The sequence below is a fragment of the Dipodomys merriami genome, unplaced genomic scaffold, assembly GCF_024711535.1.
Source record: "Dipodomys merriami isolate MVZ:Mamm:240054 unplaced genomic scaffold, mDipMer1.0.p SCAF_5, whole genome shotgun sequence".
In the NCBI taxonomy this organism is placed as follows: Eukaryota; Metazoa; Chordata; class Mammalia; order Rodentia; family Heteromyidae; genus Dipodomys; species Dipodomys merriami.
Window position 1 is genome coordinate 49,591,524 of NW_027206068.1, and position 19,585 is coordinate 49,611,108.

Here is a 19,585-nt window from a genome sequence, read left to right on the forward strand (position 1 = left end):
GTAGAGGGACTAGGAGAATACAAATAAGATACAAAGATATTGATGAATAGCAAATGATCTCAAAACTCAAGGATATATAAAAAGGACTATAAAAGAATCTCCATTCTAAGATATTTTAAGGTTGCTTATATTAAAATAAGCAATTAAAATTTTTCTTTGTACCAATCTTAGGTATCTAACCAGAAAATTACAAGATAGAGTAATGACACTTAGAGATCCATGTTCATTGATGCACTATTCACTATTCACAATATCTAGGTTATAGAAACAGCTCAGATGCTGTTTTTATAGATGAGTGGATAAAAAAGCTATGGTACAGTGGATGGACCTAGAACAAATTGTATTAAGTGAGATGAGCCAAGCTCAGAGAATAAAACTGTGCATGTTTTCTCTCATATAGGAAGCGAGACCTGAAATACAACTGGACTTGATAACTTATTCAGATCTTTATGCAGTTACACACAAACAGACTAACGGAGGAAAGTCTTAGGGAAGGAACCCAAATTGTCACTCCTCTCAACTAAAGTACTATTTATCAAAATGAATTCCAGTAAATGGAAACACATTTTGTCATTTTTTAAGTTTGTTGATCATATCTGTTTTTATTTATGTTATTATGAATTTGTTTGATTTTCTTCCCTCCTGTTGTCTATTGAGGAGGCAAATGGGGGTACAGAAGTGGAGGGAGGAAGAGTGAACAAATGCAGTCAGTTATTTATTATAATTTATGATATAGATTTTGTAAACAATGAACATGCAACTTGTAGGCAGGGATGGGAGGGGGAAATGGGGAAAACGAAGGAATTGTGACATGATCCTAGAAGTATTTTATTCATTACCTGACTTATGGAATTGTAACCCTTTTGTATACTCCTTGATAACAACAATAAAAAATGAAGTAAAAAGAATTCTTTAGACCAATATGTTCAGTGATCTAACATTGTAAAATAGATGGATTACTGAAGTAAAAAAAATCGTCCCCCCCCCAGTTTCATCATATCATTTTCCATACAAAGTGATTTCTAGAAAGATGAGATGTAGCCAGAAGAGAATAAGCAGAGATTAAGCACAGAGACACATCTTTGTGGTTCAGAAATATCTGTCACCTCCTTACTATCCCTTGATTTGAGAGTACAAGGCAAACCTTTGTGTTCTTGATTCTTCAGACAAAAAAAAATAGTCAAGAGAAGTAAGGTGTGTGTGTGTGTGTGTGTGTGTGTGTGTGTGTGTGTGTGTGTGTGTGTGTGTGTGTGTGTGTTGGGAGAGGCAGATTAACATGGAAGAAATGTATAGGATCCTTAGGTCAAGAATAGTTAATAGTTGCAATAGCTCAAAACCTGACATGGAGGAAAAGAATAAAGATTAAGACAAGATTATAAAATCATGGATTTATTAGTGATGGGATTTCCTAATAATCATTTCCATCAACAAATTCTAAAATACCCTTTGTAATAAGTACCCTTTATAATAAAGTATCCTTTATGATAAGCATAGACATAATTCATTTTAGAAAGATTTCCATCCTTGAATGTATATGTTCCACACTGTGCCTTTGCAGGTTTTCCCCTCATTTCCTTGAATGGGGAGTAGGTGACCTTGAGAATTAATTTGACCAACCTAACATTACAAAATGACACTATCTGAAAAGATAGCAAGGTACATCATCTGAAAAGCATAACCAAGTTCCAAAAAACGTTGCTTACTTTCCTGATTGATAGATCCTATTGGAGGAAAGTTTATTTATAAAAGTCCAAATTTAAAGAAATTTTAGTTTCCATAATTATCCTTATAGGAAGCTATTGAAAACAAAATATTATTTTATAGACTATAGCACTGACCTAGTATATTATTATTGTTTTTAAGTATTGATAGTATGACAGTAAGTATAGCTTACCCAGCTTTTCTATGCCTATGGACCTTAAATTTCATCACTCCTGTATATCCTTATCCTTTATATTTTATAACTTCAAAACAAAATAAACCATTGTTTAATAAGCAAAGATCTTATGCTTTTAAAATTTTTAACTTTTAATTAAATACATACACTCAGAAAAATCTCTTCATAGTTTACTTTTATTCTTTCCAATTTAAAATGAGGTCATACATCTTTTAAAGAACGAACCAGACTATTTTAGTGGTTGGAACTGCATAGGTAACTCTGTGTAATGGTGTTTTAAATTATATTCCCACGCAATTAACTGAAAGCATGAAGAAAGAAATTAAAGAGTGGGTGGAAGAGGAGCTGTAGATTTTTGACAATAAAACAATAGGAGATGGTTTTCAGTTTGGTACAAGAAACAAGAAGGTGAATGCTATGGAAGATTACTGTCTTTCTTCTTAAGTACTAAGAGATGGTAGTGTAATCTGCGTGAAGCTGTTAGGGAGCAATGAAATTTCCTTTTGTTTGATCTGCAATTGTTGTTTTATTCTATTAGGTAAATTTTGATGCACTTTCAATAAAAGGACTATTAATGAATTAATGTTTATGAGTCTCTTTGAGCGCATCAGATGAAAGGTGTTATATAAGTGTAAAAGAGTAGTATTGTGGTGGTTTCCATGACAACAGTAATTTTCTCACCTGACAAGAACCCACTAATGAAGTAAATTGGGTTACTTAAAAATTGCCACAATAACTTTTTCTTTACATTTTTTCAGTTTGTAATTTAAATCATTTCAAGGTAGTACTTTTATGCTGTATGCATATTTTATTTTCATTCACTAATTTGTTCAATTTGTTCATGTATTTTTCTCCACTCTTCTTCCTGTTGTATTTTATAGTATTCTGATAATGGGAAGAAAAGACTTTTCACCCATGAGGTACCAGAATATGGTCACTGTCAAGAGATTTTTGTCCATCATTTCTCTATTGTCGGAATGTCAACTTCTTACACAATTCTGGGGTTAAATCTTGCTTCTGCTACCATGCAAAATAAAGCAACTTGTTTTTTTCTCATAATTTGTAAAATAGCACTATGTAATATATAAAACAGAACCTCTTATTATATTTGCACATGAGATTATAAATGATTATTGCAGTATGTAATCCATGCTAAATACTTAAGAAATACTAGCTACTGTTAAATGCGTTTGTTTCCACCCTTGTTAGTGTATCCATTGAGGTTACATCTAATAGAATTTATGGTTGTAAAACAGATATTTGGTGACATGTAGACATTGTCCAGTATAGTAGCTCTTAGATATTCATATTTATTGAACACTTGAATTTTGAATAATGTATTTAAATAACTCATTTTGAAAATGTATTTAAATTTAATTACTCTTAAGTATGAAGTCACCTATGGACTCGGTATTTGTTGACATTATAAATTACTAGACAATTTAGTTGTGGTACAAATATTTTTATGATTATCATTATTATTTTCCATTAGCATTCCAAGAGGAGCCTTCCAGGTGTAATTTCTATTATTTTCCTGTCCCTATTGACTATACACATGAACAGTGATTATTGGTCTTTCTCCTTTAATTTCTTCTTTACATTTTAACTTTTGTTCTATTTTCTTCCTGCCATTTTATACAATATCTCCACCTGTGTACTCTCCTGCTCATTTTTCTCTTATCAACGAATTTCTGGCACTTTTAAACTTTCTTCTTTAACTCTATCTCAAAGGAAAAGAGAGACCTCTTTTCTTTTGATAAACATTTCTATCTATTTATGTTTTTCTGAATGTGGTGCATGACATGTGACAATGTTAGACTTCATAAGCCCCTTCCTTTCAAGAAGTTGGGACAAAACTGTGAAGAAAGGGGATTCTCAGTATTAGGGAAATGGGTTGTGTCTTTACTGGAGCTGTCTGGTGATTCTTTAGGGCAATGTGAACCATAATGTACAACATGCAGTTGCTATAGTCACATTCATTGGCTTAACAAGAGATGAGCTTGACAATGTGGTCATTGATGGCGATGCCAGACCCTACTTCAAAAGTAGGTGAAAGAACATTATGGTAAAAATTACTGGAGATGGCCTGGTTCTTGATGTAAGCTAGAATGTACTATACTGGACTTTAAGATGTTTGCACATGTCCTTCTCAAGGCCGTGTTTTTGACAGGTTTCTTGAGATGAAAGGTCAGGTCTACATTTGACATTTTGGTGGAGGCACACACATGGGCATGACAGTGAACCACTCATTCAAAGATGTTGTTGTCCACAGCTTTAGCAATAGTAATAGATGCAAGAATGATATTCCAAGGACCCTGACAGCCATCAAACCAATTTTCCAGAAGGGCGTAGTCTTTTTGCTGGCAACAATGGCATGGATATTGGTCATGAACTCTAACACAAAGCCAAAATTGTTAGAGATGACATCCTGAGGGACTAAGCAGTTGATGATTCAGGAGTCATTATTGACAATCTTGAGAAGTGTGTGTGTGTGTGTGTGTGTGTGTGTGTGTGTGTGTGTGTGTGTGTGTGTGTGTGTGTGTGTGTGTGCGTGTGTGTGTTGTGTGTTGTGTGTGTGTATAATAAATATATATATATATATATATATATATGTATCAGGTCTATCACAAATAACAAATAGCATCATTAGAAGGGAAATAGATAGTTACCCATTAGTTTTTACCCTTCCTGGCCTCTTCCATGGAAATGAAGACCTCAGGGAAGGCACAACATACTGAGCACTAGCATCAGCCTGTCTGTTGATCATGGCATCTCATTCCTGAAAGATACAAATGGAGGTGGACTTTCTGTTGTTGACATGCTTTCTGTTCACAGTGGCATTGAATTTGCTATTCAGTAGACTCATATAGTTGAGGTCAGTGGAGAGATCATTAATGACAGTGGTCTTCACTTTGTTGGAGTTGAAAACAGTTTCAGTGACCAGGCTTCCAAATGGTTAAACCTCTTTCCTCCAACCTTGCACATTGCACTTTAGGATTTTGCTGCCACTGAAGAAGACACAGCCTGTCTCTGCAGCAGGAAGGAGCCAAGAGCATCTATCTATTCTTTTGACCTAACTGTTTCTAAGCTTCTTTGTGAAACTTCTGCATTGTCATACCCCTCCCTGCCTTTTCTTCATCAACAATTTCTTCCATTTGATGTCTCACTCTCCTTTTCTAATTTTAATTTAATTTTATATTTTGTTTATTAGCATCAATTAGTTGTACATGGGGTTTCATTTTCACATGTCCTACATACATACATATCTCTATATCTATCACTCTTCTATTTTAAAATTCATTATGAATGTCTCCATGAGTCATCTACTATGCTAGAACTACCATGCCTGCCATTTTTCTTTTAAAACTTTTTTTTTGATGTTCAATAGAATAAATTTATTTCAGTGAAGAGAGCAGAAGAAAGATGGACAAGGGCAAAGGGGGAAAACTGCAGTAAAAAATACAAAACCTCAAACATTTGGATCACTTTTGCACATGATTCACTCGGGAAAATTTCAGCTGAATATATATTTTCTCAAAATTCAACATATATCAGAACTGTACAATGATCATTAAAGAACATTATTATCATTAAAGAACATATGATCATAAAGATCATTATGAGCTGTCACAATGTATATGTATATATACATTCATACATAAATTACCTTATGAAACTAGAATATATAATTAATATATGCTATTATGCCATAGATAGTATATATTTTATATTGTATATATAATTATTTATATCTTACATATTGTATATATGCAATATAATATATATACAATATACATTGTATGTATATTGTATATATCTTATTGTATGTATAAATATATACAATATCTATGATATATATTTAGATATATTTATATATACTTATATATTTATATATAATTTATATATTTTATATAATTTATATATGAAATATATAATATAAAATTAGTATATATAGCATATATATACTAGTTTATAAATATATATGTATACATGTGTATATATGTACATGTTCACATATGTGTATGTGCATATATATGTAGCTATGTGTAGATGAAACTAAGATAATGAAATGCACCAAAACTTGTCTTTTAAAACTTTGTAGTCTGTTCAATCACTTTTTTTAAATTATAGATTTTCAAATACCTCATGTCTTCTTTTTCTTTATTATAGATCCCCAAATAATTCATGACTTCATTCTTCTTATACATCCTTACATACTTTGTGACTTCTTTTCCATTCTCTCTTTTCTTAATAGTCACTTTCTTTGTCTTAAAAATATGTGGCATAATTCCTCAGTATTCCATTGAAATTTATTTTTCTTTTGGCCTTCCTTTGCTACTTTGTTCATTTTATTACACTACATTATACTTGATGCTTTGTCAAGTTGTTGACTCCTTTAAGAAGCTTTTGCTTCTTTTTTTTCTCCCACATTGTCTCTGTGTACTTATTAATTGTTCCTGGTAAACTCTTTTATAGGCTTTTAGCTGGTCTGCAGTCTGTCTTCCCAGGCTTGCTCATCCATTTCTGTCTTAAATAAATCCTGTTAAAGTCAACTTACAACCATGACTGTTAAGGCAAACACCTTTAATATTTTTGTTTTAAATTATGTAGCTTGGCCTTTAGTAATGCTGGATATATTATACCTTTGTATATTCCACATCTTCTCTGTAACCCAGGAGTTTTTAAAGTGAGTCCAGAAAAGTGGGTCTTGAGACATTTTCAAGGCCTACAAGATCAAAACTATTTTCATATGTATATTTAAATTTATTTGCATTTTTGCAATTTTACTTACTCTCCTATGCATATACAATAGGATTATCTGGAAGCTAAATCATATTTGATGATGTCATCTTTGACATGATGGCTGGTGGAATGTATAATTATCTATTCTTTAATTTAAAGATTTTTTAGCTTGTGTCAGGAATCCTTGCCTTTATATGGCTGAATATTATTGCATTATATTCATGTACCATATTTCATTTACCTAGTCACTCCTTTTTTGCAAGAAACAGATAAATTTGAATAATCTTTTTAGTATGGAACTTAATAATAATCAGTGAAATATTGTGCTTATGGAATAATCAATAAGAAGGGTAATTACTGCTATTATGTAGTAATGAATATTTTTGTAAATGAATCTACTCAACCTGGGGGAATATTAGAACAAATTTATTTGCAAAAAAAATCTCAGCAAGTATTCCAGTTAAACTCAGATTGAGGAAAACAATATTCACATTGTGAAAACTACTGCTCCAAATATCTGTTAGACTTTCTTCTTCCACAAAGATACAGCATCTATAAGAATATGGTGACAAATTCTTTCTTTCCTTCCTTCCTTCCTTCCTTCTTCCCTCCCTCCCTCCCTCCCTCCCTCTCTCCCTCCCTCCCTCCCTCCCGCCCTCTCTCCCTCCCTCCTTCTCTTCCTCCCTCTCTCTCTCTCTTTCTTCCTCCCTCTCTCTCTCTTTCTTTCTCTCTCTCTCTTTCTCTCTCTCTCTTTCTCTCTCTCTCTCTCTCTTTCTTTCTTTCTTTCTTTCTTTCTTTCTTTCTTTCTTTCTTTCTTTCTTTCTTTCTTTCTCTCTTTCTTTCTCTCTTTCTCTTGTTCTCTCTTTCTCTCTTTCTCTCTCTCTTTCTCTCTTTCTTTCTTTCTGTTGTGGGGCTTGAACTCTGGGCCTGGGCGCTGTCCCTCAGTTCTTCAGCTCAAGGTGAGTGAGCTACCACTTGAGCCACAGAACCACTTCTGGTTTTCTGAGTGGTTTATTGGAGATAAGAGTCTCATGGACTTTCCTGCCTGGGCTGGCTTTGAACCGAAGACCTCAGATCTCAGCCTCCTGAGTAGCTAGGATTACAGGTGTGAGCCACTGGCTTCTGGCTGAGCAGTTGTTCTTTAGGCCCACTATTGTCTCTGATAATTGACGGAGTTTACACTCCTCACAACTCAAATAAGGAAAACCAATTACAGACTTTAAGAACATCTATAAAATATATAACCTGATATTAGTAGGTCACTTATTTTTGGTACTATGATTACATTCCACTATTACTGATTTTAAAGAAAAAATAAAAAACACTTTATTTGAAACAACTCAATAACAACTCATATATGCATGCATGTACACACCTTTAACTTGCTTATATTTGTTTTTGGCTTTCTACTGCTATAGATTTCTCACACTAAATTAGAGGAAGCATGAAAAAGATGAGGAAGTGAAGGTTTATTTTTACTGAAGATATTTTTTTGAACTTATGTTTTAAAGGAAACTCATGTGTAAGACCTAAGGAACAAAACAGAAATGCATATAGTCCACTAAAGAGTGTTTTGATTTTTACCTTTTGTTCATTCAATTGGAAAAGTTAATTGATATTTATGTGGTGTTTGGACATTATTTGTTTTGCTCATCCAGACATTATTCATGTGTATGAATTATATGACTTTAACAGTATTAATTAAAATAATTTATCAAAGTAATGTAAATATGGTTCTAATTAACAAGAAAAGTTTTATTAAAGTTATAATAGATTGCATGAATGGTGAAGTGTATCTACTTCATGAGCCTTTTTTAAACTTTAAAAGTCCTTTAGATTGTTTATTTCAAGAAACGTTGAGAAAAAAGTAGATAAAATCCAATATGTTCCAGTCCTCTAGATTGTTTATTTCAAGAAATGTTGAGGAAAAAGTAGATAAAATCCAATATATTCTAGTCCTCAACAATCAGAGTACCAACATTATACTTTTTGCTGTTTCAAGTGAAATTCACATTAAAACTGAGGTTCAGAGAGGTGTATAACTTGTTCTGCCTGATTTAGAAACAAACATTATTTTCCCTTGCAACCCGTTATTATAGTATCTCCATGTGCTTTATTTTGCTTATCACATCACTCAGCCAAACAGCATACCATATTACATGTTTAATCTGTCCTAAAGCACCATTACTAGGGAGAATGTCTTTTTTAACTGGACCTTCAGCAGACAGTAAACATTATACACAGTAGGTATCCTATAGCTGCAATGATTCAAAGAAGAACAGGTCTTCTATACATTTGAAATTAGGGGTTGGGAATGTGGCATAGTGGTAGAGAGCTTGCCTAGCATACATGAAGCAGCTGGGTTCAATTCCTCAGTACACAAAAAGAGCCAAAAGGGTGCTGTGTCTCATGTGGTAGAGTGCTAGCCTTGAGCTAGCTCAGGTACAGTGCCCAGACCCTGAGTTCAAGCCCCAAGAATGGCAAAAAAAAAAAAAAAAGAAATTAGATTTCAAAGCATTTTAGCTATTTTGGGTAAATACAGCAGTGCTTTTTTAAACCATTGTACCATGCTACACAGCCCTTACTTTTGCTCTGAGTACAGCTCAAGAAAATAGAAGGCTACAAATAGCTATCCTGATATTATGCCTTTCTGTAAGGACATTGTGCTCACCTTCTCTCTTGCCAGTATTATTGACCTGATTGTTAATATAATGCTAATATGTATTATTTCCTAGGGAACATTTTCTATCCATGAAATATGGCTATTTAGTATTTCCAGTTTAATTCTAGAAAAAATGTGATGAATACTAAGAAATGGCTAAAAACAAAAGTGTTATTTCTGAATGGTTTGAGGACAAATAACTACCAGTCACACACTCAACAACTGTATGGGGAACTGTAGTTTCACATGTTGTTAGTGTGTACCTCTGATTTCAGGTCAGTTTCTATAGCTGCATCTTCTCAATGGTTTGATAGGGATGTGGTGGTGTCTTGAAGCATCATTTGCTCTATTTTCTTAAATCTTAGTGCTATTAATGTAGGAACACAGAAGCTTCACTCTGTAGGCATGATGCTTATGTAATTTATCCAATGTGGCCAGAAGTTAGTGAATATAAGCCTTTATTGGTAATTGAAGCACTCTTAATAGGGTTCTTTCACCTCACTACTCTATACAAAGGAGTGAAGAGTGGTTTGAAAACCAGATACTAGAAGAAATCTGTTGATTATCTCTGGTTCATGTTTCTATGTTTATATATGCTTCATAGCTCTGGTTCCTATCTAATCATCACTGCACAATAACTCTAGTCTGAATTATCAAAACAAAAAAAATTCAAAGTGAGTTTTTCAAGCTTTAAAAGAATACTTGATACTTGAATGAGTTCCAAAATGTATACCTCCAAGTAATTTCAGTTAAAATTGCAGATCAAAATGAGCATTGTGTTAAAGTAATCATTTGTTTCCCTATTTTCCTTATTTTGAACAATCACTGGATTTAATTTTGGACTGTGATTACCTGCGGATATTCTATATCTATTGATGCAGACTACTGCTAATGTTATCTAAAATGCTGTTTTTCAATTCTCATGCATGTTTAATTGTAGGTCTACGTTTGCTCGCCTACTATATGTCCAAACAGTAATCTAGTCCATGAGAATCCCAAGTAAGATTACGTAGACAAAGCTGCCTGCCCTCATGGAGTTAAATCAGCGTTAAAGGACACACCAATTTGAAATAAGTATTCTGTATCTGTTGTAATTTTCACAGTCTTTGCATACCCAACTTTCTCCCCCAAATTTCAGCAGTTTCCCTTCTTGATAGCAATTCTATAAATGACAATAAAATAATCTATTCTCCTGTAAATACCTAACGCAAAACTAAATAAATAAATACACAGTAAAACCACTACTATGCAGTGCTTCCTTATCCCTTCTTGAAAATGGGTAGCAATAGAGTAATTCATGGACTGTTTTTATTAAATATATGTAAAATAATCTTATATATACTTACAGTTACCTGATATTTGATAAGGGAACCAAAGACATACAACAGGAAAAAAAATAGCCTCGTCAGTAATTGACATTGGGAAAACTGGGTATCCATATGCAGAAAATTAAAAGTGGATTCCACTTTGTCACCATGAACTAATATCAATTCGATATGAATCAAAGACTTCAGTGTAGGGAAACTGAAACTTCTGCTGGAGAGAGTAGGAGAAAAAATGATAATTTATAAGTATACGAAGAAACTTCTTGAAAAGAATCCCAGAGGGCACAACTGATAGGAGACTTGATAAGTGGGACTACATCAAAATAAAAAGTTTCTGCACAGCTAAGGGTATAATTACTAAACTAGAAAGACAGCCAGCAAGATCTTTACCAGCAATATATCAGATGATGGCATAATATTTAATACAAGAAGCTCAAGAAGCTAACCCTTCCCCAACCTAATAAACCAATCACTAAATTGGCAAGGGAACTAAGGAGAGACTTCTCAAAAGGAGCTAAGAATGGCAAAGAAACATGGGAGGAAATGATCATCATCCCTGACCATAAAAGGAATGCAGATCAAAACAAATGTTGAGATTCCATCTCCACTTAGACTGGCCAACATTGTGAATTTGAACAACAAATGTTGGTGGGGATGTGAGGTAAAAGCAACCCTACTGCACTGTTGGTGGGAATGTAAACTAGTACAACCACTCTGGACAGCAGTGTGAAGGTTCCTTAAAAATTTAAACAGACCTTCCCTATGACCCAGCCATACTACTCCTAGGCATCTATCCTGAACATCATGAGCCAGGACATGAAAAATACACCTGTACATCCATGTTCATTGCCTCACTATTCACAATAGCCAATATATGGAAACAGCCCACATGCCCCTCAATAGATGAGTAATTCCAAAAAATGTGGTACACAATGGAATTTTACATAGCCATTAGAAAGAATATAGTAATGTCATCTTCAGGGAAATGGACCAAAATGAAATGAACCAGAACACATCATGTTATGTTAGGTAAGCCAAGCTTAGATAGACAAATAGTGCATATTCTTTCTAATATGTGTAAATTAGATCTAAAATATCTTGGAATACAATAAATTATACAGGATTCTGGATACACACAGTGAAACCAAATAAAAGAGACTCTTAGGAGAGAAATGCAAAGGCAGAATGCCTCAGTGCCTCTTCATATTTATATAAAATAATATACATGCTGAAATGAACACCAAGATATAGAAAGAGACCTCTTTTATTTCTTTCCCTTTTTAGGTTTTTAGTTGTTATGATTTTGTCTTCTATAACTTATGTATGGTGTATTCAAGTGTGGTACAGAACTCAAGGGGAAAAGGGTGAAAAAGTTCAGCAGTGGAGCTCACTGGACACTGATGAAAGTGAACTATACAACTTGTGGGTGGAGATGGAAGGGAGGGAATATGAGAGACTGAAGGAAAAGAAGACACTGTATGAAAGGAAATGTACTCATTACCTGACTCAGATAATTGATCACCTCTATAACAACAAAGCAAGTAAATAATAAAAAATTAAAATAAATTTCATATTCCAAAAAAATCATCTTCCTCAGATGCATAGTTATGTCTTTTATGATAACAGCATCCATCACTGATACCAATGAGAATTACCCCTAGGAATTTACTGATTTTGCAAGACTTCATTGTCTAATCCCTGTTTGTTAAAATGCTGCTTACTCCATCAGTTTTCTTTACCAATGGACAGCCATCTACGTTCTCTTATTTGGCTGTAGTTAACTAGCTTGTTTTGAGATAATAATATAATTAGTTTTCACCATTATCCCAAAAGGTTTGCACTACTGTAGAAAATAATGTTTAAAATATTGGTGTGCCTTCTATTTTTGAACAATTATGCATTATGACACATTAATGATAGATTTTATTTATTTATGCTAAATTTTTAATATATTATTCCAAATCATGAACTTTATTTGCCACCCATTATATTGTTTTGAAATAGAATTGAAAAGACACTTATTTGGGCCTAAAGTGCTATGTGATGTAAATTTTCTTTTGTTTAGAAAACAATTAGGATGTTTCTTTTAAGAAGCATCTTCCATTTGTTCATTAGAAGACAAAAAAGATTAAAAATGTTAACAGAGAGTTCTAAGTAAGACATTAGTCAACTAACTCTATTTTCTATTAATGAGTTGCTTAAAAATGTACCTAATAATTGTTCACTTTATTTAATACAATTCTTTAAAGAATACAGGTCAAACTGTCTAGGAATGTTTGAGTGACATGGTCCTAGCTTATATCCTAGCAAACAATAAATAAATCTGCAAATGGATTTTTAAAATGGATTTTAAGGAATTAACAAAAAATCCTAAATATGAACTACATAGAGACCCTTTCATGAATATCTATCTATCTATCTATCTATCTATCTATCTATCTATCTATCTATCTATCTATCCTTCCATCTATGCCTCTCAGAATTATATATGAAAGCAACTGCCAGCCCATGAGCAGGGCTGTGACTTAGTCCTAGAACCTGTACATAGTCAATTATACATTTGGCAACCAAGAAATATGTCTGGAAGCAGGTAATAAGAGAACTATTGTTAGTTTTATGGTTTAAATCTTGTCTCATCCAATTTATCTTATTTCTCTATGGTGGTTTAAAATTTTAAAATATGAGTGATTAAATAAAATATAATTTGTAATCATTTTGTTCACTGTGGTATGTTATCTATAACACATTTTACTAATTTTCAATTTTATATTTTGGCAGCACTGGTTTGAATTCAGGGCCTTGCTTTTGATCTGCTTGCTTACTTAGCTGGTAATCTATCACTTGAGCTATATATCCAGATCCTCTTTTTAATTTTGGAGATAGACTCCCTCAGACTTGTCTTCCCAAGTTGTTCTCAAAAGGCATCCTATAAAACTCAACTTCTACAGTAGCTAGAATTATAACGAGTATATGTCTGAGACAAGCAGAAAAGGTCAGATAAGTTGATGTCAAATGTTTTTTTCTTTCATGCGATTGTTTCTAACATATTTATAAGATGATTTCTTTGTTGCTTTGTATGTCCCTCCCCCACGGTATAATCCCTACTTTCACTGTATTTGATGTTGGTATAATTTGTGGAGGGGAAGGGGAAAAAATCGCTTAAATAGGGATACAGGTGGACCCATTGCAACAAGGAGATGTACAAGATGTTATGTTGAAAAACAAACTTTACAACTTGGTGGGGGGAGGAGTGGGGGGAGGAGATAGGAAGGGATGGGAAGGGGAAACAAAGGAGGAGGCAACAATGCTTGATAAGAAATGTACTCATTATCTTGTCCATGTAAAGTTTATTTTATGACTTTGGAGCATTCTCAGTTTATCTATGAAATGTACCTATATTATATGTTACTGAACACTTATATTTATTTACCCAAACTCATCAGGTCTTTTGCCTCATAATAAGTGCTTTTTAGGTCTTGTTTTAGACATGCTTTTCTTGTTGTTGTTACTACTAAGTCTCAAAATTTTTCCTAATTTCAGTTCATTTTGGAAAGATAGGAAACACTTAACTTTTTAACCTATTTAATATCCAACTCTAATATATAGTGTGTGATAAGGAGCCATGTTTATTTCTTGTCATATTTTCAGATGTTTCTTTTCTAATATGAAAATACAGTACTTAGGTTTTCCTTTAACATTGTGATGTTAGATATTAGAATATATGCAGCTTTCCAAATACAGGCTAGTTTATTTTCAAACTATATACATGAATCCATACTGGGCTTTGCAGTATATTTTTATATTTTCAAGCATTGTTGAATGACAGGGATTCATCTGAGACATAAAGAGGTAGTGTCATTGAAGTGTACTTTGAAAAAACTAAGGCAACGATGACATCACTAGATCATATAATCTCATGCTGTTGACTGTTATTCACTGTGTAATTTGTAGACTTCTACTCTTTAGTCCTCAATTTAAAAAATTACTAGAATATTAGTAGACATTTTATAACATACTTTTAAAATAGGTTTGTGAACTTTCTTTAAAAATATAGAATTGATTTTTGAAAAAAATGAAATCCATGAATATGGAAAAAGAACAGTAATCCAATATGGACTTAAGTGAATAATTTTGACTTCTATTTTTTAATATATCTATTCCCTTTGGTAACATACAGAAGGCAGAAATTAATTATGAAAGAAAGATTAACACAAGTAATGTGAAGAGTAAGGCTTGCTATTTTGTGACATTTTAGTATTAAAAGAAATGTGAACAGATGCAATAAAAATGCTAAAACATAAGAAGAGGGGTTTAACCTACTTCAACACTTATTACTTTAATTTACCTTAATCATTGTGATTAACTAAAACAATGTTTTCTAATGATGAAAAGTAAAATAGAACCCATCCAAGAATCTCTGTCGCACCAATCAATAAAGAGTTTATGTGTAGGTCAAAATCTGTTTAGTAACTATGTGCTACAAAATCCTGCATCTTTTTTTTTGAACCTTCAGTACATACAATATATTTTAGGGTAAGAAGGACATGAGATGAATGTTTCCTCTTTTAATCAGAATTAAGAGACTAGAAAAAGACAGTGGTGGCTAGGTAGGAAATTGGTCTGGAAAATATAAATTCAAATAAGCACTGAAATAACCCTTACATGATTATAAGGAGAATATGATTACTACCAATTTGTTAATTGTAAAAAGGCCCACAAAGCTTATTGAGTATGAGTTGAAGTGGCAATTGAAATCAGTCATGTTTTCTGTTTAGAATCTGGAGACATAAATAATTTTACTCTAGAAATTATAAAATTTAATCACCAAAAGTTTAAACCTACCAAATCTATGTAAATGGAATCTTTATCTTTTAGAAATGCTGCTTCACTGGTATTTTTTTTCTTGAGCAAAGGATTAAAATTTGTTAAAATTAAAATATATCAAAACCATTTTCATACATGTTTGAAGAACCACAAACTAAGGGGTGAACTAATTACTCTCCTTATTTGAATATCAATTTTTTGTCAATCTATAAAGACATTGTTCTAATTGTGACCTATGTTCAAGCAGTGACAATATCTGTCTTTGCTAATAGGACCGCTCTGGTGTGATGCTGAGCTTGAATTTGCTTACGACCCCATTTCAAGACTGACGTGAAAGTTGTGCGTAAGATCTGTAAACCAATAGGTAAGTGTTTTATTCAGTATTAATTCCCTTTTTCTCATTATACTTCTGTTTGTTTTACTCAAATTAATTGTGTTATTTAATATTTTTATTAAGTTTATTTGTCCACCAGTTTTTCAAAATACTTCCAAAAAACTTCAAAATCACCTCCTATCTTGGAATATGTGTTTGATGTTTTTTATTTTGTTTCACATTTCAATCCTTACTGTTCTCTTGTCCTTTTAAACTTGGTTTTATTTTTTAAATTAGCATAAATGTATGTAAAATATCAATTTGATATGGAAATGTTAAAAAGAAAAGATTATTCAAGTTAAAAAAAATCACCACTTGAAGTATTTTAGTATTATTTTGTTGACCTCTTACCACAATGTGACTATTTGGAATTTGTTTTTTAATTCAGTTAATAATGAGGGTTTAGAGAACATCTTTAGAAATGCTGAGAAAATAATGAGAATAACTGAAATTAGTAATGTTTTATTTCCTCTAATGTTTGCTATCCTTTTAGTGATTCGTAAACTAAGTCAGCTGTTTAGACAGCATTTATATTTTTATAATGATGCACATCTATAAATCCTGTTTCCTTGATATTTCCTTAATCCCGTGCCAACAAAAAAAATTCAGGATCTAACACTTATGTAAATTAGTTTTTCAAACCCAGTTTTGAAGTATGATATTATTCAAACAATGTGTCATAAGTATACAAATCTATATTGATACAATTAATATAGAAATCTAAAAGAATTAGGTATGGGTGTTCTCTTTCAGAGACTATTACATCATTTCTTTCCCTAATCTTTATCCCAAAAGAGAGTAACCCTGGATTCATGAAAATTCTTTGTCAGTGAGTTCACCTCAGGATCTGTTCTGACTAAATTTGTTTTACTCCTTTCTAAAGCTTTCTTAAGACTACTTTAGGAAAATCTAGAAGTAGGCACTATAAGTACTCTGAGAGATGTTTTTGTCAATGTGCTTTTACCTTACATTTTGGCTACTGATCTGTTTTGTAGTTATTGTCATTGTGCTGTGTCATTTTGTCAGAGAAACAAATAAATGATTTTTGTTTATCTAGCATTTAGGATTTTCAGAGCACTTTGACAATTTTTGGCTTTTTCTCCTTCATTAACGTTATGATGACAGTAACACTGACATTAATTTTCTTTAATAAGTAGAGAAGCTAAAAGACAAAAATTAAAATGATTTGGGAATAGTAATATAGCTTATAGATAAATTACATTAATCCATTACATATTTATAAAACCTTTAGATATTTAGAAATTAAAAAATGAGTAACATATTTATTTGTACAAAATAATAGGGAATTTTGAGATATAATAAGTAGCAGTCACCTGATGATCAATACCATGAAACCATGAAAGAAACTATTTTTAAAAAAACAGGAATCTTCTTCCCAGAAGGGAACTTAATTGTCTTTCAAGTTAGTTCTCAAAACTGCTTTTGGAATTTGCTAATTAGATTTTCTAGTTATGAGCTTATAGTGGCAGATTATATTTTGCATTTTTAAATGAACAGTAACCACATATTGGCGTAAATAATGCATATGCATTATGCCAAAGGTTGATCTTAATGGGAAAGTGCATTCTGAGAAGGCATTTATTCTTGCATATTTATAGAATTGTGAATCCTGAGCTGGAGGTATTATAATACGACCACAGTGTTGGAATAGAACTACTTGGGGTCAACTTGATATGGTTTGCATACTTTCTGTTACCTTTCTTATTAACCTCAAGTAACTGCCTTAAATTTTGTACCTCAGTGTTCAAATAGAAAATGGAGATCAGATCTATTTGTTGGATTATTAACCAGGGTAAAAATTTAGTACTTAATATATGGATGTTTTCAAGAAAGTTTCGTGTTCTTCCCTTTCTTACTTCACATCTGTGTCTTTCCTCTAAAAAAAGTCCCTATTTTTATTGTATCTTCCTGTTTTCCAATAATTTGTTTAGTTTCATACCCATTTAACCTACCAGAGGGATTAAATATCCTGGTGTATGTAATGCTTCTAAAATTTGAAGTCAAATGTTGTTTTATTCAACTTAAAACCAAGAGCATTTGTATATATGTGTAAATGAGAGTTGAGCTAGTGTAAATATGCATATGTCAATATTTCACATAAACATATTCATGGTTATTTTCAGGGCTTCCTCTGCTTGAGTATTAAATCCAAATAAAACTCTAGTTTTACTAATTACATGGAGTACATAAACTTTATTCATACATTTATGGAAAATTGTTGTCAAGTTCAATAGCACTTATTAAAAACTTTATATTATATATGAATGGATATTTGCTATGTTTTCCAAATTGTTGAGGAGGAAATGGGCCACACAAGATTCTGGTTTGGCTGCAACAAAGGTAGGATTCAGTAATTCAGATGCTTGATTTACTGATGTTCCTTGGCAAAAGATGTCAGCAAGACTGCAAAGGAGAGGCTAGAGAATGTCATTGGTCATGGATAGTTAAGTTTCTTCCTCTTCTACTATGGGTTCTTGTTTCTTCCTTTCTTTATCAGATTGTGTACTAACATCCCACATCACATTTAATCTGCTTTCAAAGGTAAATGCTATTGTATGTAATTTCCATTGCTACTTGAAGAGCGTGGAGGGGTGGCTATTACTTACCTATTTGCTTCTTATCTGTACATAGCCATGCATATAGTAGTATCTTAAGTATTCATAATATACCTAAAATAACTTCTTGGTTTAAAAGAGTAGTCTGTCAGCCAGCAACAATTTCAAAGAAATTGTTCAAACCTTTCCACTCTTACATGGACTAAACAGTTCAAGGCATACACCAAAGATCTTCCATGTTTGTAAGAATCTGTTACAACTTACATACTGGAAAATAATTGCATTGTTAAAAATAAAAGAGAGAGAGAGAATCACTAGGTGTGAGAGGGTGAGTTGTGGTAGGCCAACTTCAAGGAGTTCTCTGAGGTTTCTTATCTCTTGTCTTTCACATTATTCTGTTTTTCCTTTCATGTTTGCTCTGGTTGGTCTATGTGGCCAGTAGAAAATGGCATAAGTGATACTGATGGTATGTGTGCGTTTATTCACACACACATATACAAACACATGTGCACAGTCAGACACACTCAGACTTAGGAGAGAAATCCAAAGGTGTAACTTTTCTAAACAGTGAACTGTTTATCAGAATGAATACCAAGATATGGAAACATGCATTGGGGAGGTGGGTAAAAATGGGGGCATAAATGGAATGCAGAAAGGTGAGCAAATGGATTCATTATATTCAAAGGAAATTATGTGAAAATTGAACTATGTAGCCTGAGTGTAGGGATGGGAGGGAAAATATGTGGGAGAACAATAGAATGGGTGACATTGATCAAGAAGGATTGTACTCATAACTTGACCTATGGAACTATAGTAAATTAACTTAAAAAAACAATAGGTTTCCTCTCCATAAAATTGTATATTTATGAAAAAGAGAAAGAAACTTGAAGCTTGCGCATGTAAAAAATAGAATTTACATTTATAATTTTAAATTTGTGGCTTGGAGCTTTTCACTAGTAAAAATTTTGATACCATTATAGAAAATAGCAAAATATGGATTTTAACTGGCCTGCTTTTCAATTCAACTGAACATTAAGTACCTTTTTAATGGTCTTATTTGCTGGGAAGAGCACCATTACAATAATCTGCTTTTGACAGCCCATATCAAATATGAACCAGCACCACTTATGGCAAAGTTTGTGCTTTGGGAGACATTTTCATGGCATCTTAACAGTTCTTCCCCAC

General features: G+C 32.6%; 1 protein-coding gene across 3 annotated transcripts in view; it reads left to right on the forward strand.

The window, feature by feature from the left end:
- The window catches only part of Foxp2 (forkhead box P2), a 513,305-nt gene that overhangs the window by 140,392 nt on the left and 353,328 nt on the right, over positions 1-19,585 (forward strand). For all 3 annotated transcript variants that reach the window (XM_069996601.1, XM_069996600.1, XM_069996604.1), the window contains one exon: positions 15,724-15,815. The gene's annotated coding sequence lies outside the window, so the exon portion shown is untranslated. The remainder of the gene's footprint in view (positions 1-15,723; positions 15,816-19,585) is intronic.